The sequence below is a fragment of the Tursiops truncatus genome, chromosome 12, assembly GCF_011762595.2.
Source record: "Tursiops truncatus isolate mTurTru1 chromosome 12, mTurTru1.mat.Y, whole genome shotgun sequence".
Taxonomy (NCBI): Eukaryota; Metazoa; Chordata; class Mammalia; order Artiodactyla; family Delphinidae; genus Tursiops; species Tursiops truncatus.
This window is the reverse complement of record NC_047045.1, coordinates 33,215,874-33,240,372: the sequence shown is the minus strand read 5'-3', so window position 1 is coordinate 33,240,372 and position 24,499 is coordinate 33,215,874. Positions and strand designations below refer to the sequence as shown.

General features: G+C 38.3%; 1 protein-coding gene and 1 long non-coding RNA gene across 2 annotated transcripts in view; both read right to left on the bottom strand.

Moving 5' to 3' along the window:
* GRIK2 (glutamate ionotropic receptor kainate type subunit 2) overlaps positions 1 to 24,499 on the bottom strand; it is a 1,042,171-nt gene that overhangs the window by 609,014 nt on the left and 408,658 nt on the right. The window lies entirely within an intron of this gene.
* LOC141276086 (uncharacterized) lies at positions 16,181 to 21,894 on the bottom strand. Its single transcript, XR_012325026.1, has 3 exons — positions 21,832 to 21,894; positions 18,684 to 18,832; positions 16,181 to 16,302 (listed from the first exon to the last, which is right to left on the bottom strand). It is a non-coding gene; the product is annotated as an uncharacterized lncRNA (long non-coding RNA).

Sequence of the window (24,499 nt, the reverse complement as noted above, 5' to 3'; positions counted from 1 at the left end):
ACATTTTAAATCTCCACATCCAGAAGGTGATGTTCAAACCATTAAGTTAAATTCAATAGAGCTATAAAATGTTACCCAAGATTTGCAAACTTCTAAGAAAAATAGATAAATGACTCAGCTTTTTCTTGTCTCTTCTCATAAAAAAAAAAATCAAATTAGTGAAAAAAAGAAGTCTACATGTTAGCTCTTCTGTTCACAGAATCAGCCACCTACAAGGTACTTTAAAGTTTGAACTCGATGTCCGCTGATATTCAAAATCTCTTCAAGCTCTGATATTCTAGTATTCTGAGTTTGCCTGAGAAGAAGAAAACTTTTCTGAGAATCCATTTCTAGGGAGGAGACCAGGGCCATGTCTCCCCTTAGGCTTGATTATGGGCATTCCCTCACAAATGATCCCAGGACATGTATTCCGTTGCATCCTCTCTTCCTGACCTCTAGTTGGAGCTTTTGCTGAAGCCTCTAGAATTCTGCAGCCAGTGGGCCATCTCACCCACAGGAATAAGGAGCAAGCATGGAAGCCCCACTTTGTACTGTTTGCTTGCCGTTGTCTAAAAAACCCCACAGCCAACTGTTATTCCATAGTGAAGGGTGATCTATAAAGCACACATATACCCCTGGATCAGTGGGCCACAGTAAAATGTAGGGCCACCGTGTTGCTGTGACTGGTCACGCACTGTTTCTTCTAACATAGTAAAGAGGGACTTCTAATCTCTAGTCACTATTTTAAGATCTATTCCTGGCCTGCAAGACTCATAGTGTTCCTTAAACTACTCCTGGGAGTAATTTGCATAGGCAACTGGTGACCATTCATTAGGGGACTGCAAACATAGGCAACAGAGGATAAATGAATGTAGAGCTTTCTCTTTTAATCACACCGCTCACTTCTAGATTCTGAGTGAAAAAGTTCTTATCCCCGTGGACCACCTGCTCTGTTGTGGAATTCTAAATAGAAAGCTGTATACCTTGTTCTTCAGCACACAGAAAACAGTTAAAACAAGAAGGAAAAAAAAAAGTACCTGAGACAGGTAACTTTTGATGAAGAAAAAATTGAAGCTAAGTTTTAGAAACATAGAAGAAACAAAAGTATAAATCTCTATTCTCAGGCATAATAAACATTTATTACACCCTTACCACATGCAAGTCACTGGGCTAAGCCCATTTTATACGTTGTCTCTTTTAATCCACATAACCGTCCTACAAAGTAGTTGCTAAGATTATCCTCATTTTATAGATGAGGAACTGGAAGCTAAAGAGGGTAAGCAAATTGCTCAGGGTCACCGGCTAGAAAAACAGCAAGCCAGGACAGTCTGTATTCTTCTAGTCTTTTCAAACCTCAAGAAGTTAGATTGATTATTCAATCTTGCCAGGAGGCAAACAGGAAAGAAATGGAAGCAACGTGTACTTCCCAAGTATTTTCTAGATGCCAGGTACATTACTGGACACCTCACATACTTTTTTCATGTGACCCATACAAAAGCCCCCCGAGTAGTTATTATTGTCTCCAATTTACAGAAAATGTCACTCGCGATTCCGCCAGCCCCAAAGCCCTCCACAGCCTCTCTCAGGTCACCTTGTCCTGCCAGGAAAGACCCTCAGCTCTCAACTCAGTGTCTGTGCCTCAAACCTCAATCTCTGGCTCATTGTGCCGTCCAGGTTTCTCTCTCCTCCTTTTCCACCTCCTTAAAATCGTAGAGGCTGGAAAGGGGGTGTCTTTTTCTTTTCTCTGTTTCACATATTCTTCTTCTCTGGCTCTATAAAGACTTAATAGTGGAGAAAGTTCTACCCTCCTTTTGTTGGTTTGCCAAATGGGAAGAAAAACATATTTAGATCTCTTCTCAAGAAAACAGCCCAGTTTGTATAATTATTATTGCACTCTTTAATGCTACTCCTGAGTGACAGAAACTGAATATTTTCATAGTTTTTCTTAACAAATTCTAATCATCGCCCCCTCTTATCACCCCAAGCAGATGGATGTTTTGATAGACCAGGATGAATCTGTTCCCAAAAAGGCAAAAGTGCACAATTATTTTTAAATGTCACCGTCAATACATAGGTATCAATCTCCTCTCCTAGAAGACCAGAATATGGAACCGAACATTTTTCATCTTTGTATTCCTACACCATATTAGGTGTTGAATGAATGTTTACAGAGTGGATTGTTGTTGAGTGTTATCTGGGTAGGAAATATCATTTAGTCCAATGTTTGAAACTGATACCACAGTACAAATTAGTTTACCAGAATAATTAAAGAAAGATCCAAGAGATTAGGACACTAGAATATAAACTCCATGAGAATGAGGAACTTATTTTTCAAGTAAGCACCTAGGACAGAGCCAGGAATACAGCAGGATCCTGGTAAATATTAGCTGAATGAATGCTTCATGAAGCAACTCTTCTTAGGGGAAGCAGAAGAGAAAAATCTAAAATATAATAAAATGTTGGAAGATAGGCCTGATTCAATCATGGGTAGGAAGCCCCAGAGGCTTTGAGAAAGTGGGGAGAAATATGAGAGCATGGGGCGTTTGGAGAGAAGCAGGACAAGATCTAACGAGAAAAACAAAAATTACATAGACACAAGAGTCTTAATTGTGCAGCAGAGTTTTAATTTCTTTAGCAATTGCTCACAATGGATTGTTAGCTTCCTGTATGTGGAAAGCAGAAGAGAATGAAGATCCTGCTTTTTTTATTAATTAATTAATTAATTAATTTTTGGCTGCATCGGGTCTTCGCTGCTGAGCACAGCCTTTCTCTAGTTTCGGCCAGCAGGGGCCACTATTCGTCGCGGCGTCCGGGCTTCTCACTGCAGTGGCTTCTCTTGTTTCGGAGCACGGGCTCTAGGCACGTGGGCTTCAGTAGTTGTGGTGCACGGGCTTAGTTGCTCCGCGGCATGTGGGATCTTCCCGGACCAGGGATTAAACCCATGTCCCCTGCATTGGCAGGCGGATTCTTAACCACTGTGGCACCATGGAAGTCCTTGGAGATCCTGCTTTTTAATAAGGAATTATGTTTTGTTGGGAATATGAACATGGCACGTTTACAGGACTCCTAGTACCAACTGTCCACGTCTGAAGACAGTGTGCATGGGATACACTAAACAGGCAGTGCTGTCATGTGCAGGAAACCTTATGCTCCTTAACCTAATTGAGTGTTGGAAATTTCTCCTCTTTACAAAGAATATTCAATCAATAGTTATAATGTATCCATGGCAGGCCCAGTAACAAAGCAATGACATATATTCTCATTTTTCAAATGGCCAAACTGATGTTACAGACAACTTCTACTCTGGTAAATAATAACACAACTTAAGTTTGTTTAGGTCAAACACTCTCCTCCACACATACACAAACACTCCAAGTACACACACATAAGATAAAACCCTCCTTTCCTTGAGGAAGTCTGTTCTCTTTTTCTCCCTTCTTATAGACCTGAGACCTTTTTATGGCTCCTGACCAAGAATTTTTCCAGGTTGCCACTGAGAGGAAAGATGTTAATTATCTACTTAGCACTTTCTTTTTAGACTCTCAGTAGTAAATGCTCTTCATTTCTCTGCCAAGGTAATTCTTGGTCTATTATCAGAGCTCTAAGGTCCTTATGCCACCATTCTGACTCGCAGCTATGAACTGCCCTGCTCAAAATACAAGGAAAGAAGGACGGCACATACATAGTTAGGGTGGGCACTACGTCTCTCTTTAGTTAAGTATTATTGAAATATTTTGGAGTGACAAGGGTATAATTTTTCCTGGTCCTATGTGAATTCTCTCTTTCATCTGCAGTACTGCTGTCTTCTTAACATGCCACTTACAAAAGCAAGGTTCTTGTGGTTCTTGTATTAGAAATAACAGGCAAATAACTATTTTTAAAGCATTTTGACTAAAAAAGATCTGATCCTGTTCACACTTGTCACTCCCACTCGATGCTGTTGGGGACAACAAGATCACCAAGACTTTTACTGTTCCCAAGAGAACTTACAGTGAAATGACAATGCACACACAAAATTAGTATTTTAGACGTGGGGTGAGGTGCAAATATATATATGTTTAATTTTTGGTAAATAAGTCATTTGATTTTTCATAAGGCTTTATTTTAGAATTTCAATGTAGCAAACTCTAATAAGAAACCTAAGAATTTGAGAGGAGAAAGAAGAATCATAAAGTAAATTTGAGAGAATGATTTTGTGATGCAGTGGAAGAGCTGGGAGACATAGTCCAATGCAGACTAACACTGGTCGGTGACTAACACTCACATGCCTTATGGGAGGAAATGAGGGTATTGGATGTAATGGTTTCTACATTACACTCTGCTTTTAAACTCTATGGTTTTACGGATTCTCATTATATTTGCTTTTCGTAAAAAAACTAACACATGGATTTTCATTCCTGCTTCGTTCTTTATAAAAGTGGAAGTTTTCAAATTGCCTGATCATGTTAACAATTTCCTTATGTAACTACAAGAAGCTCTTTCAATTTCCTTTCTTCTATTTTATCAAAGCCACTATAGGCTTTTAAAAATCAAGAAATAGTAAAAAGTGATACTCTCATCCTACCAAGATTTAAAAAATTAGTTTCCAAATGTTAATTTTTTGTAGTGACCCAAGCTTTAAGCTTTTGCTTTTGTGTTGACAACTGACTGACAAAAGGCATTCTCAGTTTTGCTCTTCTCATTTAATGCTGTAAAAATAGCTACCATCAGTGAAATGCATTTTCCTCACTTCAAAATGGAGGGAAACATTAAAACGCTGCATGCTAACAAGTGAAAGCTGTACTAAAGAATTCTCAGGGCATAACTAGCCAACAGAGTTAACAACAAGGTAATCATCAGGCCCAAGAGAACCCTTGTTTTTGTTTTTTTTTTTCAACATCAGTGATTCATGTTCAGAAATTATCACTGTGTGTTGGTTGGGTTCACATGAAAGAAAATCACTGACATTTTTGTTTATGGATGATAAAATGCAGACTATTACTTCCAACAGAAGTATTAATTCCTAATGAGCTAATTAAAGAAAAAACGGATCGTAGCAGGATGTATTGAGCAAAAGATGTCTCTAAAACCACTTCCTAAGTAGAGAACCCTAAGGGTAAAAAATACTATGTTTTGCCTCTGTGACCCATTAGATTACCCCAGAAATTTTACAACAATTTAAAGACCACCAATATCTTTTAGTTACGAACTGTTGGCATTCACTGAATGAATGAATAAATGAATGATAGACAAATTGACTGACTGACAGACTAAAGACAACCCACTAACAGACTGATCAATTCACTTAAATGAATCACTTAATTTTACAAAACATTTCAAATTTGTATTTCCTCACAGAATTCACGGATAGAAAATACTACCATAACACAAACTTGGTCATTTATTTGCAATCAATGTGCAAAAGTACTAGAAAGCTTAGGTATTTACATTCTTTTCCAGGAAAAGAAAAAAACTTGAGTAGTGCTGGTTCAAAGTTATTCACTCAGCAAATATTGTCAGGCTGACTACTAGGATAAGAGCACCAGGGTATGGAATCAGAGATGAAAAGCTTATGGTCTCTACTTTCAAGCAGGTTTTCTAGTTATTTAGAAAATCAAACATAATTATATGTGTTCATGTACAAAATAACTATAAAAAAGGCAGACAAATGTGTAACTTCCAAAATAGAGATATTTAGGAGGGCAATGGGATTTCAGAAAGGTAAAGCAATAAGAGTGAAGGTGGCATGTCATCTAGGTCTTCCTGAATATGCAGGAATTTCAACAAAAGCTCAATGAACAAGAGGAAGCGGAGTCAAGAGGTAGGCACCTGGCCAGGGCTGACATTCTGTCCATATGCCTCAGTTTGAATATGGAAGTTGTTAAAATAATGAGATACTTCCATACTAGCTGGTAACTGGAAATATTTTCATTTCTCCGTTTTTATTTTTTCACTACATATGTAATGACACATAACTTTACACAGATACATAATTATGCTCACGTTCCTTCCTCCTTTTCCCCCCCTTTTCCTTTTCTGTCTGATTCCTCCCTTTGGTCTTCCCATTCACATCCACATTTCCCACATATATCCATGCCTTTTCTCCTCCAGGCATCTGTGTTAACAAATCAATAGTCCTTCTCTGCATTCATATAATTTCATACAGAGCTATACCTAAAAATGCATGGGCACACATACACACAGACTCATTCAGAACACACACAGATATAACATGTGCATATATATTTACACATGGATTTTTGTCAGTTTTACAAAAAAAAGGAGAAAAATATTATGTATATATATTATACTTATTGTTTTCTCATTCAACAATATCTTTGGAAAACCTTCTAAGTCATCTGGTATAGTCCCAATTTACTCTTCTTAGTATAGATAAAATGTTACATGGCATGAATATATAATTTATTCAATGATTCTCATTTTTCTTGAATTTTGTTTTTTTATACAGCAGTTTCTTACTAGTTATCTATTTTATACACATTAGTTTATATATGTCAACCCCAATCTCCCAATTCATCCCACCATCACCACTCCCACCCGGCTTTCCCCACTTTGTGTCCATACGGTTCATCTGTACAATTTTTCTAGATTCCACATATATGCGTTAATATACGATATTTGTTTTTCTCTTTCTAACTTACTTCACACTGTATGACAGCCTCTAGGTCCATCCACATCTCTACAAATGACCCAATTTTGTTCCATTCTATGGCTGAGTAATATTCCATTGTATATATGTACCACATCTTCTTTATCCATTCGACTGTTGATGGGCATTTAGGTTGCTTCCATGACCTGGCTATTGTAAATAGTTCTTCAATGAACATTAGGGTGCATGTATCTTTTTGAATTATGATTTTCTCGGGATATATGCCCAGTAGTGGGATTGTTGGGTCATATGGTAGTTCTATTTTTAGTTTTTTAAGGAACCTCCATACTGTTCTCCATAGTGGCTGTATCTATTTACATTCCCACCAAGAGTGCAAGAGGGTTCCCTTTTCTCCAAACCCTCTCTAGCATTTGTTGTTTGTAGATCTTGGGACGATGCCCATTCTAACTGGTGTGAGGTGATACCTCATTGTAGTTTTGATTTGCATTCCTCGAATAATTAGTGATGTTGAGCATCTTTTCACGTGCCTCTTAGCCATCTGCATTTCTTCTTTGGAGAAACTGTCTATTTAGGTTTTCTGCCCATTTTTGGATTGGGTTGCTTGTGTTTTTGATATTGAGCTGCATAAGCTGTTTATATATTTTGGAGGTTAATCCTTTGTCCGTTGATTCATTGGCAAATATTTTCTCCCATTCTGAGGGTTGTCTTTTTCTCTTGTTTATAGTTTCCTTTGTGGTGCAAAATCTTTTTAAGTTTCATTAGGTCCCATTTGTTTATTTTTGTTTTTATATCCATTACTCTAGGAGGTGGGTCAAAAAAGATCTTGCTGTGATTTATGTCAAAGAGTGTTCTGCCTATGTTTTCCTCTAAGAGTTTTATACTGTCTAGCCTTGCATTTAGGTCTCTAATCCATTTTGAGTTTATTTTTGTCTATGTTGTTAGGCACTATTCTGATTTCATCTTTTACATGTAGCTGTCCAGTATCCCCAGCATCACTTACTGAAGAGACTGTCTTTTCTCCATTGTATATCCTTGCCTCCTTTGTCATACAGTAGTTGACCACAGGAGCATGGGTTTACCTCTGGTCTTTCTATCCTGTTCCATTGATCTATATTTCTCTTTTTGTGCCAGTACCATATTGTCTTGATTACTGTAGCTTTGTAGTATAGTCTGAAGTCAGAGAGTCTGATTCCTCCAGCTCCATTTTTTTCCCTCAAGATTGCTTTGGCTATTTGGGATCTTTTGTGTCTCCATACAAATGTTAAGATTTTTTGTTCTAGTTCTGTAAAAAAAATGCCACTGGTAATTTGACTGGGATTGCATTGAATCTGTACATTGCCTTGGGTAATACAGTCATTTTCACAATATTGATTCTTCCAGTCCAAGAACATGGTATATCTCTCCATCTGTTTGTGTCATCTTTGGTTTCTTTCATCAGTGTCTTAGAGTCTTCTGAGTACAGGTCTTTTACCTCCTTAGGTAGGTTTATTCCTAGGTATTTTATTCTTTTTGTTGCAATGGTGAATGGTATTGTTTCCTTAATTTCTCTTTCTGATCTTTCGCTATTAGTGTATAGGAATGGAAGAGATTTCTGTGCATTAATTTTGTATCCTGCAGCTTTACCAAATTCATTAATTAGCTCTAGTAGTTTTCTGGTGGCATCTTGAGGATTCTCAATGTATAATATCATGTCATCTGCAAACAGTGACAATTTTACTTCTTCTTTGCCAATCTGTATTCCTTTTATTTCTTTCTCTTCTCTGATTGCTGTGGTTAGGACTTGCAAAACTATGTTGAATAATAGTGGCGAGTGGACATCCTTGTCTTGTTCCTGATCTTAGAGAAAATGCTTTCAGTTTTTCACCATTGAGAATGATGTTTGCTGTGGGTCTGTCACATATGGCCTTTATTATGTTGAGGTAGGTTCCTCTATGCCCATTTTTTGGAGAGTTTTTTATCATAAATGGGTGTTGAATTTTGTCAAAAGCTTTTTCTGCATCTATTGAGATGATCATGTTTTTTTTTTCTTTTATTTGTTAATATGGTGTATCACATTGATTGATTTGTGTATATTGAAAAATCCTTGCATCCCTGGGATAAATCCCACTTGATCATGGTGTATGATCTTTTTAATGTGTTGCTGGATTCTGTTTGCTAGTATTTTGTTGAGGATTCTTGTGTCTATGTTCATAAGTGATATTGGTCTGTAATTTTCTTTGTTTGTGATATCTTTGTTTGGTTTTGGTATCAGGGTGATGGTGGCCTCATAGAATGAGTTTGGGAGTGTTCCTCCCTCTGCAATTTTTTGGAAGAGTTTGAGAAAGATAGGCATTAACTCGTCTCTAAATATTTTATAGAATTCACCTGTGAAGCCATCTGATCCTGGACTTTTGTTTGTTGGAAGATTTTTAATTAGTTTCAAATTCATTACCTGCGATTGGTCTGTTTATATTTTTTAATTCTCCCTCGTTCAATCTTGGAAGGTTGTACTTTTCCAAGAATTTGTCCATTTCTTCCATGTGGTCCATTTTATTGGCATAGAGTTGCTTGTCTCTTATGATGCTTTGTATTTCTGCAGTGTCCATTGTTACTTCTCCTTTTTCATTTCTAATTTTATTGATTTGAGTCCTCGCTTTTTTTCCTGAGGAGTTTGGCTAAAGGTTTATCAATTTTATCTTCTCAAAAAAAGTTTTCTTTGTCTCTATTTCATTTATTTCTCCTCTGATCTTTATGATTTCTTTCCTTCTACTAACTTTGGGTTTTGTTTGTTCTTCTGTCTCTAGTTCCTTTAAGTGTAAGGTTAGATTGTTTCCTGAGGTAGGCTTGTATTGCTATAAATTTCCCTCTTAGAACTGCTTTTGCTGCATCCCATAGGTTTTGGATCATCATGTTTTCATTGTCATTTGTCTCTAGGTATTTGTTGATTTCCTCTTTGATTTCTTCAGTGATCTCTTGGTTATTTAGTAGTGTATTGTTTAGCCTCCATGAGTTTGTGTTTTTTACATTTTTTTCCCTGTAATTTATGTCTAATCTCATAGTGTTATGGCTGGAAAAGACGCTCGATATGATTTCAATTTTCTTAAATTTACCGAGTCTTAATTTGTGACCCAAGATGTGATCCATCCTGGAGAATGTTTCATGTGCACTTGAGAAGAAAGTGTAATCTGCTGTTTTTGGATGGAATGTCTTATAAATATCAATTAAATCTATCTGATCTATTGTGTCATTTGAAGCTTGTGTTTCATTATTAATTTTCTGCCTGGATGATCTGTCCACTGGTGTAAGTGAGGTGCTAAAGTCCCCCACTATTATTGTGTTACTGTCGATTTTCTCTTTTATAGCTGTTAGCATTTGCCTTATATATTGAGGTGCTCCTATGTTGGGTGCATATATATTTATAATTGTTATATCTTCTTCTTGGATTGATCCCTTGATCATTATGTAGTGCCCTTCCTTGTCTCTTGTAACATTGTTTATTTTAAAGTCTACTTTATCTGATATGAGTTTTGCTATCCAGCTTTCTTGTGATTTCCATTTGCATGGAATCTCTTTTTCCATCCCTTCACTTTCAGTCTGAATGTGCCCCTAGGTCTGAAGTGGGTGTCTTATAGACAGCATATATATGGGTCTTGTTTTTGTATCCATTCAGCAAGCCTGTGTCTTTTGGTTAGAGCATTTAATCCATTCACATTTAAGGTAATTATTGATATGTATGTTCCTATTACCATTTTCTTAATTGTTTTGGGTTTGTTTTTGTAGGTCCTTTTCTTCTCTTGTGTTTCCCACCTAGAGAAGTTCCTTTAGCATTTGCTGTAGAGCTGGTTTGGTGGTGCTGAATTCTCTTAGCTTCTGCTTGTCTGTAAAGCTTTTGATTTTTCCTTCGAATCTGAATGAGATCTTTTCCATGTAGAGTAATCTTGGTTGTAGCTTCTTCCCTTTCATCACTTTAAATATATCATGCCACTCCCTTCTGGCTTGTAGAGTTTCTACTGAGAAATCAGCTGTTAACCTTATGGGAGTTCCCTTGTATGTTATTTGTCATTTTTCCCTTGTTGCTTTTAATAATTTTTCTTTGTCTTTAATTTTTGTCAGTTTGATTACTATTTGTCTTGGCATGTTTCTCCTTGGGTTTATCCTGCCTGGGACTCTCTGTGCTTCCTGGACTTGGGTGGCTATTTCCTTTCCCATGTTAGGGACGTTTTCAACTATAATCTCTTCAAATATTTTCTCAGGTCCTTTCTCGCTGTCTTCTCCTTCTGGGGCCCCTATAATGTGAATGTTGGTGTGTTCAATGTTGTTCCAGAGGTCTCTTAGGCTGTCTTCATTTATTTTCATTCGTTTTTCTTTATTCTGTTCCAAGGCAATGAATTCCACCATTCTGTTTTCCAGGTCATTTATCCGTTCTTCTGCCTCAGTTATTCTGCTATTGATTCCTTCTAGTGTATTTTTCATTTCAGTTATTGTATTGTTCATCTCCGTTTGCTTGTTCCTTAATTCTTCTAGGTGTTTGTTCTTTAATTCTTCCAGGTCTTTGTTAAACATTTCTTGCATCTTCTTGATCTTTGCCTCCATTCTTCTTCTGAGGTCTTGGATCATCTTCATTATCATTATTCTGAATTCTTTTTCTGGAAGGTTGCCTATCTCCACTTCATTTAGTTGTTTTTCTGGGGTTTTACCTTGTTCCTTCATCTGGTACATAGTCCTCTGCCTTTTCATTTTGTCTATCTTTTTGTGAATGTGGTTTTCGTTGCACAGGCTGCAGGACTGTAGCACTTATTCTCACTCTTGCTGTCTGCCTTCTGGTGGATGAGACTACCTAAGAGGCTTGTGCGAGCTTCCTGACGGGAGGGACTGGTGGTGGGTAGAGCTGGGTGTTGCTCTGCTGGGCAGAGCTCAGTAAAACTTTAATCCACTTGTCTGCTGATAGGTGGGGCTGAGTTCCCCCCCATTGGTTGTTTGGCCTGAGGTGACCCAGCACTGGAGGCTACCCAGCAATTTGGTGGGCTAATGGTGGATTCCGGGAGGGCTCACGCCAAGTAACACTTCCCAGAACCTCTGCTGCCAGTGTCCTTGTACCCGCAGTGAGCCACAGACACCTCCCCCAACCACCTCTGCAGGAGACCCACCCAACACTAGCAGGAAAGTCTGGTTCATTCTCCTATGGGGTCACTGCTCCTTCCCCCTGGGTCCTGATGCACACACTACTTTGTGTGTGCCCTCCAAGAGTGGAGTCTCTGTTTCCTCCAGGCCTTTCAAAGTCCTGCAATCAAATCCCGCTAGCCTTCAAAGTCTGATTCTCTGGGAATTCTTCCTCCTATTGCCGGACCCCCAGGTTGGGAAGCCTGACGTGGGGCTCAGAACCTTCTCTCCAGTGAGTGGACTTCTGTGGTATAAGTGTTCTCCAGTTTGTGAGTCATTCACCCAGCAGTTATGGAATTTGATTTTATTGTGATTGTGCCCCCTCCTACTGTCTCATTGTGGCTTCTCCTTTGTCTTTGGATGTGGGGTATCTTTTTTGGTGAGTTCCAGTGTCTTCCTGTCGATGACTGTTCAGTAGTTAGTTGTGATTCCAGTGCTCTCACAAGAGGGATTGAGAGCATGTCCTTCTATTCCACCATCTTGAACCAATCTCAATGATTCTCTTAATAGAAATTTACTGTATTTCCTTTTTTGCCACAACAAACAACACTGAAATAAAGAACCACTTATTTATGTCTTTATACCTAGTGCATTTATTTATGTGGGATAGGTTCTTACGAGTATATTGCTTGTGTGTATATATTTAATTTTAATATACTGCCAGATTGCTTTCCAAAAAGGCTGTAATGCTTCACATTTCCACCAGCAATGTATGAAAGTACCCTTTCCCCCACATCCTAGCCAGCAATACATGCAAAAGCTCTATTCTTTTTCTGCCAGGCTGATGAGTGTGAAGTGATATATTGCTTATTTTCAATTTGCCTTTCCCTGACTGCTAGTAAACTTGAACATCTTTTCATATGCATATTGGCCAAGTGCCCTTAAAAATGAAGAAGTTCATTTTTTCTTCTTTTTTAGGGACACCCCATAGAGCTTTTTAAAGTATACCTAAGAACAAGCTTATCTAGCCAACCCATGTGAGTAAAATGGGATTTCCTCTAGATATTCAAAACTAAATCAGTCTGGAAAAGATACTCAGCTGTGTTTCATATAGAGTCATTGAGGATTTCCCTAGTTCCCACCTGAAGTATCTAAGTGTTCAATTTGGCCAAGGGTTTGTCTTGTGGGGTTGTGGACTGAGAGAAAGAGAGTAAAGCATGAAGACTGAAGTTAATCTGTAGAGTCAACTGGGTAGTCAGCACTGCCTTCAGACTTTTTATATTTAGCATGTGTAATAGTACATAAGCCCATCTGCTCTCTGGTAGGACACATCCCATGTGGTAATAAATTAAAACCAAGACAGCACTGAGGTTTTATGGCAACATGGAAGTTCATATGTATTCCCATAAGAGCCGTAAGAAAAAAATTCAAGGAAAATATAAAGAAGACTCTATACTGAGTTCTAAGAGGTGTCCACATATATTCACACAATTGGTTTTCCTGGTCATGTTCTAATGTTGAAAAATTCAGGGAGGAATACACACATGACATTTAAATCATGTCATTTGATTTTTAATTGTAAAGAAATATTTGTGAGCACTATATTGAGTTTATATTCAAAAGCGTCTTTTTTTTTTTTTTTTGTCTTTTTGTCTTTTTACTCAGGAGTACGGGTGGAGTAAATATGAAAGGCTGGGATTATTTCCTTCCAAGAATGTACTCGATGAAATTTTAAACTTGAATTGTTTCTCTAAAAGGACTGAAAAAGACAGGAAGACTTCATCAGGTAGGTCATAAAAGTGTTAAACATTGAGAAATCAGAGCCATAATGATGCTCCAAATTAGCTTCCCTGAGGAGGGGATTCTGGCCACAGCCCTTGTTAAGTGCTGTAATGTGTAGTGAGTAAAATGAATTATTCATGTAATACTTGAACATACTCTGGGAATTTCTGACAGACTCCAGGAGAAAAATATAATTTGTCTTTCAGGTGATAAGAAGAATCTGGATCCTGAATTCAAGCAAATAATACAATTCAAAAGCAGCTTGCATTGATTTCATAATCTTTATAATCCACACCCCTCCCCAGTAAAAGCAGAGAAAATATAATTTAAGCGATTGGGTAAGAGCCTGTGCTGATTATCTGAGCACTCTTCTGATATTCTCAGAGATGGGACTGCCATTCCTAATGCAGGATTTGTATTCAGCCTGCCTTTCTAAGTACACAACTGCTGTTATTTGTGTATGTGAATTATTTCTTCTATAACAAGGCTGGAATTACATTTGGGAATTTAATTCAAATTAAGTATTAATAATAGGAGCAACTTTTTTAATGTCATAAAAAGTGCCATTGGTACTTAAAACATAAATTGTCACAAAGCATCCTCCCTCTCCCTGCATACCTTCAGGTTCTAATCCCATCATTAAATTTTCTATCAATTTATTTTCTAAGTTATTACCAATGGAATTAAGGGAATCCAAGTGAGAGTCAATGCTCATTTATTTGAAATTGCTTTAAAATTCTGTTGTTGTTTTTAAAGAACATTCAGCTAATATTTACTCCCTTTTCTTTGGGAACCTGGTGGCACAAATGGCCTAAGGATGCTTTCAAAAAGAGCAGGGATTTATTCAAGCTGCATTACTTGTACTTAAGTGCTATTTATTAAAATTTGGCTAGTAAAGAATTAAGAAAATGAACGCAGGATGATAATAACTTCAAATAGTACTCAGCAAGGTAATGTTCTTTAAACTCTCAGGACTCATGCTTTGGTAAATGGAAGACTATTGGGAATGTCTCCCTTTGAGAGGACAAAGAGTTAATGAACACAGATTAAGGATCCGCCCCACCACCCCCACCTCCACCCCCCCGCCCCAGACAATGGGAAGGTCCCAGTCACTGCTCTTCATACCCACTGACCCTGCCTCCTCCTCTTCCCTCTAGGTGACTATTACATAGACCAACCTCTAGGCTGCTAAGGGCAGAGCCATCCTTTATGTCATGCTGCACAGCTCACTGAAAAGACAAAGTTCTGGAATAAAGCACACCTTGCCATCTGCCCACAGAATGACACTCCTCAGAGCAAGAGGTAGCAGCAGATCAGTAGCTGGATGAACCAGCTGGCTGAAGGCTGACCAAGTCCTACCTTGAACATTCCTAGTTGTCTCATGCTGAAAAGTGGACTTTTGCACTCCTCCCACCCCCAGTAAGGTCTCAAAATGCAAGAGAGCCACCCCTAGAGGCAGGGTGAGGGGAGGGGCAGAGAAGGGGCCCAAGATGTCTGGATTCGATTGCACTGAGCACTGAGCACTGCCCCCTCCCCCGGCCCCATTCCCACACACTCGTCCCTGGATCTGTGTTTGTTTCGCTTGGTCTTACCCACCCCTGTGATGGGAAGACAACCCTTTTTCCATTCTAATTTTGCCTCTGAAGACTCCTGTCTTTTGGCAGAGATTTAGAAAATCTAATAAAAATATAAATATCACTAAAAAGAATAACTCAGTATTTGTGAAAACTCTGTCCTTTCCAGTAAGGTATAAACTCTTTAAGGGCAGGAACAATGTCCATTTCTGTTCATGCTGTAAACCCAGTGGCTAAAACATAGCACGTGACACAAAGTAACCGCTCAATAAATATATTAGATTAACCAGTGGTTTTCAAATTTGCCTGGGTAAATTTGAAAACCACCTGGAGGTCTTGTTAAACCACAGGCTGCTAAGCCTCATCCTCAGTTTCTGATGCAATAGATCTGGGGTGGGATCTGAGAATTTGCATTTCTAATAAGTTCCCAGGTGGTAATGCTGCTGGTGGTCCAGAGACCACATTTTCAGAAACACTGCATTAAACCATATGAAATTATCATTTTTGTTGGTCCAAAAATAGCCAAATATTAACAATTTCACATGATTTAGTTTAGCATGTTTATGAGTTAATAGATATGAATAGATAGATAAATATAATGTAGGCATTTATATTCTTTCTTGAGCTTATTCCAGAAGCCAGCATAAATGCATACAGCAGGTTAGAGAGCATAGGCTCTGGAGCCAGAGAGACCTGCATTTAAATTCTCACTCTGACACTAGGTGTAATGTCCCAGATAACTCACTTATCTTCTTGGAACCTCAGTTTTCTTGTCTCTAAAATGGGGGTGATGGACTTGCAGTGAGGATTGAATGAGATAATATATGAAAAATACCTGCATTGTAACTGGCCTGCAGCAGATATTCAATAAAGAGTAACCATCATCATTATTAATTTCACCATTATTATTATCATCTTAACATTGGGCCACACTCTAGAAATTAGAATAACTCATGTTCTTCTATGCATTTTCTCTCTGTAAGAAGTAAAGCAGAATTGGGAAAGGCTGCTTGAGGGTTATTTCAGAAGAGCAATGGTTCTTCATGCTGAGGAAAATATTCTTGTTATGGCATGCAATGCCTGTTCTAGGTTCAACAGTGGGCTTGGAGAATCCCACATCCCAATCACAGAGCAGCAAAATTCAACTAAATTCTACCAAAATTTATTGAAATGAAAGGATCAGAAGACTTACTATCAGAGTCTAACCCAGCTTCAAACTCCTCAATATCTGGAACATTTGGGAAAAGTTATTTAACTTTTCTCAGCCTGTTTCCTCATCTGTGAAAGGAGATTAAGAGCACCTACTTTTTAGGCTTATTATAGGAATTAAATAAATATTGTGTATGCAAATGCATACAAAATGCAAACCATTAAACAAGTATACTTGTGCAACATGCAATAAGACAGTCCCGGTTTCAACCACACTATCCCACTGTCCCTATAAGTCCACCTGTACTTATCATACCTGTGTGTTGATTTAAAGTTTCTAAAATGTGGTCATTGTAGCTGTACAATCTCTAGTTATCTCAGGACCTCAGCCATCCTTCAATGTTACCAGTGAGCCCAAATACCTCCACCACCACCCAGCCCCATTGCACAGGCCCGTATGAGATTTTGGTAATTTAACAAAGCCACTAGTCACACAAAGAGTGAAAGAGATACACTGAAAATAGGATGATTATGAGTAAAAAGAAATGGATGTGGGTCCTGCAAAGGTGGGAGGGTGATGGGAAAAGATCCTACACCCCTGTGAAGAATAGATCATATGACAGAACCAAGTAAAAGAAGCGAGTAAAACCAGCTTGCTGCCTAGGCTGAGGAAGACGAAAAAAGACAAGGCATTGGAGCTGTCCACAGGGAAGGAATGAGTCAGAGAAATGTAAGTAAGAGGGAAAACAACGTAAGTTGTATGAGAGGCTTTCTTCTTTCCTAGCTTGGGTGCAGCTAACTGAGACTCATCTCTGCTCTTAAAGGCTAGGGAAATCATGTAGACATGACCACATTAAAAATAGTGCGTTCGAGACTTTCCAGTAAAGATTTGAAATCCCCTTGGCATGTCAGGGTGACCCTGCTACTGGAGCTCTCAAATAAATGAGAGGAAATGGATGATAACCTGGGTTTGGGGGCTCGTTCTCTGCTAGATCTCATAGCTGTCATTTTGCAGATGCTGTTTAGAGTAGCTATTTCTCATTCAATTGATGTTGAGGACATTGGCATTTCCATTATAATAATTTAAGAAAAGAGGAACAAAAGGTGATTGATGAGAGGAGATTAGCAGAGGGAACAAAGGCATCTCCTCTCCAACCTTCCCTCACCTGCCCAACCAGCACCCTCACAGAAAGCCTCAACCACCCATCATGCTGCCTAGGAAAGACCACATGGACAGCTGCCTTTTTGGCCAACCAGTGTGAAATGAAACAACAAGAAAAGTGAAGCACAAGAGACAAGCATTTGCAACGCTTAGTCTCAGACTTTTTTGTAGGGTAGTATTTTGCTTCATGGAAACTTGAACACAAAATTTTACAAACTTTAGTGGAAAAACTATCTTCACCCCACCCCTCCATATGTAGTCTGGTACCAGTCCATAAAAGGGTTGTTAAACTCTGCATAGACCACTTCATAAAAATAGGCTCTTTTATCTGCTGCCAGAGAGCAACAAAGGGACTCTTGCGTGTCTGTGGAGATTCTAGGATGATGTTAGGATGGATAATAGAAAGACAAATACTTGCTAAAATACGGTCTGTTACTCCCAGAATCACTATAGCAATACCCAAGCCAAGCAGCTGAGAAAGCCTTAACACACTATGCAATTCAAATGCAACCCATCACTGCTGCTGTAATTACAGGCGCCTGCCTTCCTCCTCTCAGATCTGTGGATAAAAGCCTAGGGCTGAATTTGTTTCTCAGCTGCACAGAAGCCGAAGCTAGCAGTCAATAAACACAGAGGATTCTGCGTTTGACAGACAGGCTCTTGTAGGATAGACAGCTAACCTATTGTTCAACAGTTCGTCCACACTCAGATTATCAGGATGACAGAAAGGGAAGGGACGTTTTTGGATGCTCCCTAAATGCAAGGACTTTCATTTAAGCCCCACAACAACCATAGAAGTGAGGTGTTATTATCCTTATTTTTTAAATAAGAAAAATGAGGCTCAAAGGTTGAGTCATTTGCCTCAGGTCGCACAGCTTTGTAAGGTGTGGAATTGGCCCTGGAATCCTGATCTTTCTGACCACGTTGTCCATGTTTTTTCCAGCTCAGTCTGGAATTGGGCTCCTGGCAATAGTAGGTTATTAGCAATGGACTGTGGTGCTCGTAACTTGTAAACTCTCAAAGGCTGATGCGTGGCTATTTTCAAATGAGAATTCTGCACCTCCATCCTTTTAGGGGGAGGTAGAGTGATCAAGATTTAAGATTCCACCGTGGCTATATCTGTGTGCTGGCGGATCAGAAAATACTGAATGTAAGGGCAACCTAAAAGATTAAAAAGAGCACATCAGGGTTACTAGAGAAGGAATACTTAGGAAGGCACAGACAGGCAAGACTTCGAATCTCTAGAATCTCTGTCTTCTTAAAATGGGACAGCAAACATTTATGCTGAGGTTACATAGGCTCTATTAGAGGATGGAGGAGAGTGCCCACCAGCCACGTGGAAATTTACCTTCGTACACAGAAGTTATTCTCAGATTTTTGCTGTACTAACATTGAACCCACTTCCTTCTCTCTGAGCAGGCCAACAGGGATCTCCTTCCAGTGATGTACGCTCCTCTCAAATATAGATCCCAGGAGAATCACCTCCAATTTCTCACTCTGTAGATTACAGCATTAGTCTATCTCAAAGGCTCTAGCCACACGTATTTATACCATTTTACTAGGAACTTATGAAGCCTTAACATATCCAGTTTTTAAAAATATGATCTTAAATACATAGAAAAAAATAAATCTACTATTGAAAAGTATGCCCTTTAAAGAAAAAATTGGGTAAACCTAGCAACAAACCCTGAGGAATTACCCATTTCAAAATGTTATGTGGAAGTGGCTTTGAAGTTCAATTTAATTTCCTGGAAGCCCCAAACACCTCTATTTCCCTACAGAAAATAATTAAGCATCAGGGATGACAATGTAATTAGCAAGTAAAACACCTGGAACTTGCTTAGCAAATCAGAAAGCAAAGAGAGGACTGCTGTGAAACTGCAGCAGTTCCTCCCCTGCCCAACCTCATCACCAGCGCTGAAGAACCATCCTCATCTTCAGAAGTAGGCAGGGGGGTCAGGCCTGCCATTGTAGAGAAATACCCCACTATTTGTCACTGCCTAAAGGCCTATTGGGTCCTGGTTAATCGTCCGGCCCCTCATGTTCCTGAAGGGCACCCCCACTGGCCTGAAAAAAAGCACATAGGACTTCTGGGATGCGGGGGGGTGTCCAATCATCCTTCTGAGAATAACGTAATATGTAGATGTATCTGATCTAAATGAGCCTGAACCAATTACAGAAATCAATACTTTGTGTTGCAAAACTAATTAAATGATTGACCAATTGATTGATTATATTAACATTTAGGTTCTTATACACCAGGCCCTTCACTAAGCACTATATGTGTTATCTCTTAATCCCAAGAATAACTTTATAAGGTGAATAATATTATCATTTCCATTTTATAAGTAAGGAAACTAAAACTTAGGAAGATTCAGCAGCATGTTGCAATCATATAGCTCAAAAGCAGCAGAGTCAGGTTCAAATTCAGATATGTGTGAATCCAAAAGCCAAGCTCATGACCTTATAATAGAAGAACTGGTTAATAAATAACAAACAGCTGTACAGTGGAAAGAGACACTTAAAAAAAGTTACACAAAAATACTTCAGAACAGAAAAATGTTCACAATAAAGTGTTAAGTGAAAATAAATTAACAAAACATGTATAGTAAGAGTCAAGGATAAATCTCAAAATGACATTTATGGTGAAATAATGGGTGATTTTTAAATAATTTTTTATATATTTTCCATTTTCTACAATAACTATATTACTTTTTAAAAATTTTATTTATTTATTTTTGGCTGCGTTTGGTCTTCATTGCAGCACGCTGGCTTTCTCTAGTTGCGTCGAGTGGGGGCAACTCTTTGTTGCGGTGCGCGGGCTTCTCATTGCAGTGGCTTCTCTTGTTGCCAAGCACGGGCTCTAGGTATGTGGGCTTCAGTAGCTGTGGCTCGCGGGCTCTAGACCACAGGCTCAGTAGTTGTGGCGCACTGGCTTCGTTGCGCCGCGGCATGTGGGATCTTCCCGGACCAGGGATCAAACCCGTGTTCCCTGAACTGTCAGGCAGATTCTTAACCACTGTGCCACTAGGGAAGTCTCTACTATATTACTTTTATAATCAATCAAAATATTTTGTTTTGTTTTAATTTTAAAAGGCTAGCAAATACAAACAAAATGATAACAGTGGTTTTAGTTGAATGGCACAATTATAAGAGGTTTTATTTTCACTTTTACACTTTTCCATATTTTCCCAAATGTAACAGTATTACAATGCATTACTTCATAACCACACACACACACACACACACACAAAGTTAAAAACTCTAAAGAGCTGAGCTCCTTTCTAAAATGTTTAATTGGATGCCTGTGGCAGAGACTACCAGTGGTCCTTCAATCTTCATTCTCTATGTCTTCTACAGAAATAGACCCTGAGATTTTCAACTGGGCACATTTCCTGTAATAGGGCTTCAATTCCCAGCCTCCTGTTTGCCCAGGTGTAGCCATGTGCCTAAGTTCCTGTCAATAGGATATGAGGTAAAATGGTGTGTGCAATATCCAGGAGGTGTCCATCCTGCTGTTGGGAAGGTGCGTGGGATCCCTAGAGCTCCACTTTAGACCATGAGAAAGTCCACACCAGATGCCAGATATAGACACCAGAAGAGAGAGCTGGAAGTGGCACGGACCCCAGAAGGCTACAGATCCACCACACCACCCCTGACTTGTATGTGAGAGAGAAGTACACATCTATCTTGTTTTGTTTTGTTTTCCTGGAAGGTGGGGTGATGTTTTTATGATATGTTACTGAATCTACATCCTAACTAACACAGTACTTAAATACTTAAAATAATATAGACTAGTTCCCTCTCTCTCTCTCTCTCTCTCTCCCTCTCTCTCTCTCTCTCTCTCTCTATATATATATATATACACTTACACACACATTTATGTACACACACGTGTGTGCAAGTGTTCATGAATATTTGTATATAAATATATGTGTGTGTATATGTGAAATATATTAATGGCATCACTATGATTTGAGACAACAGGCCCAGTCCAGCTGAAGACTTCTGGAGTTAGAACAGTGGAGAGAAGGAACACAAACAGCACAGCCATTCTAATATCTAATCTAATATCAAGAATGGGGGCTTCCCTGGTGGCGCAGTGGTTGAGAGTCCGCCTGCCAATGCAGGGGACACGGGTTCGTGCCCCGGTTCGGGAAGATCCTACATGCCGCAGAGCGGCTGGGCCTGTGAGCCATGGCCGCTGAGCCATGGCCGCTGAGCCACAGGCATCCGGAGCCTGTGCTCCGCAACGAGAGAGGCCACAGCAGTGAGAGGCCAGCGTACCGCAAAAAAAAAAAAAAGAATGGAATGTCTGAGTAAAGGCCTCAGTAGATCACAAGTCTCAGAGAAAGATGCAAACAGCAGGCTTTAGAAATCTGTCCATGCAGATGCGGCTAGATGCCTCTCTTCAAGTTAGAATAATTATTTACATGTTACTACTGTGTGCACTTGTCACACTGTTTTGCAATTTTCTTTTACGTGGTTACCTATACCTGTAGATTATGAGATCCTTGATACAGAGACCAGTTCTTTTTACTTTCAACTTCTTAGTGTCCTAGAGCCCAATACAGCGCCTGGCATAAGGTAAGCAGTTAAACATTTGTTAAATGAATAAACAAATAACACACTGGATTATTGGTTGCTTGTACAAACAGACTTAAATACTAAGGTATATATTACGAAGAAGCAACATATTAGAGGGTATATATTAAAGCACAAACTCTAGATATTAGAGAAAAATCATCTCCAAGTATATATACATTTTGATAAGTTATATCAAACTAAAAGTGAATTTCAATATGGTGGATTCTTCAATTCTATCAAGGTATTGAAATAAAATACTGAAACAAGAGCCTACAGTATGGAACTGAAAAATATACATCTTACTGTCTATCAGAAAAAAAAACAGAATCATTAGGAACCTCTATATAATGTATTTTATAATAACCATATTTTGGGGAAATTTTCATATTTACTGAAATTTTAGTTATGTCTTGCTTTACAATTATTGTATTACGTCAATAATCAAAGAACTGGATCAGATACCAATGCTGAATAAATATTTGTTGAATTAACTGGAAATTTAAATCAAAAATGGAAGCAAAATTGAAAGAGTTGATAGGAGGCTTTTGGCATCCTCCCTACAACCACAATATAAAGCATTACTTTATTTTCTGGTAAACAAATTTAGTTTTATCTCCCTTTCTCGAAAAATAGCAACAAAAGAGAGAGGGAGAGAGATTACTTATACTAAATACGGCTTTTGCTTATTAATACATAGTGATCTTTTTATATTCGTTTAGTTCCCTTATAACATACGCAGTACAGGAGAAAAATAAAGAAATTTGAACATTAAAATTCTCTCCACAGTTCACTTAGAAAATATGCTACTTTGAAATCTTAGCTAAGAGTCTATCCTTGTTTATATTAAAAGTTGCTGAAGTAGTCTGGCCACCTGCTAGGCAATAAAAGATGTATAAAATTCAAAGAACTTTGAGCAATTCACTTCCATTACCACTGCCTTGTGGCTGTCAAGTTTAGTAAAGTCAGAGACTCCAACCTAAAGCCAATAAATGAGTATCCTTGAATAAATGTAAATGTATTAATAATATTATCTACTGTGTACATTTTTTCATATCCAACGCATATATATAAATTTATCCTAAACAAATGGGAAGATTAAAGGCATAATAATTCTAACTTATAACTGGATGAATATACAGGATTAAAACCTACTATGAGTCTATCTCTGTTTTGTAAATAATTTCATTTATATCACTTTTTTAGATTCCACACGTAATAGCATATGATATTTACTTACAAAACAGAAATAGACACAGACATAGGAAACAAACTTATGGTTGCCCAAGAGGAATCAGGGGAGGAATAAATTGGAAGTTCAGGTTTAACAAATACACACTAATATATATAAAATAGATAAACAACAAGGACCTACTGTATAGCACAGGGAACAATATTCAATACCTTATAATAACCTATAATAGAAAATAATCTGAAAAAGAATAGATACATATACAAATGTATAACTGAATCACTTTGCTGTATACCTGAAACTAACACATTGTAAATCAATTATACTTAAATAAAAAAAATTCAGATAACAATTAAAAAAAAACCTTACTGTGAAATTCATGCCATAAAAAAGGATTTTTCAAAAAAAAAAAAAAGGATTTTTCATAGTATGTCTTCCAGAGAACTGCACACCACCAGATACAATTTTTTGAAAGTACATATTTCCATGCTGTCAATCATTAAATCCCCTTTGAACTATTTTAATTAAAATAACTAACAATATTTAAACACATATTAGTAAACATAGTTGAGCCCCAATAAGAAAAATTCTGAGGAATAGTAAAGTTACTATTCTGGTTTCATTCCAAAAGTAGTGTCCAGATTTCAACTCTTGTCACCATGACCTAACAATGACTCAGATAGTATAGTCACAGCAGTGGGCTGGGGGAGGGGTGGACACGGTTTAGTCCAAGGGGTTTCTAATGAACACCTAGGCTGGACTCTATTTTCAGCCCAGATTCTGGGCCATTTACATGTATTCATGGCAACTGAGTTGGGGTCTTCTTAACTAGAGCAGATGTCTGCTGGATTTTTTTTTTTTTTTTTTTTTTTTTGGATAGATTTTGGGAAAACAACATTTTAAGATGATCTGTTAGGGGCGACTCTAGTAGGAGGTTGAGAAGGAAAGGTCCCACAACTATTCATCATCTTCAACATTATTTGTAAAACAACACCTGCTTAAGATTCCCTTGGGCGGTGGGGTTGGTTATATGAGTGTAAATATTCTACATGCTTAGGTTGTAAAGGATCAGTCAGCCCATCAGTGGTACGCTGAGGGCCCAACACTGGGTGTGTTCTGAGACGGATGATAAAATATCCAAGCCACAACCCTTATCTACAAAATTTACTCATTGCTTTACACAGGCTAGTCATGATTATCAATTGTCAGTCCAGAAAGCTGATGCACCCGCCCAGAGGAATTATAATTTTAAGGTCAAAAACTCCTTAGGATTAACTAGCTCAGTGATTGATTTTCAACCTGCCTGGGAGTTTTGTTTTGTTTCTTTTAAGTGCATTTCTTAAGAGTTTTCTAAAAAAGTGAAGGCACTACAACTAGGCAGTTGTGGA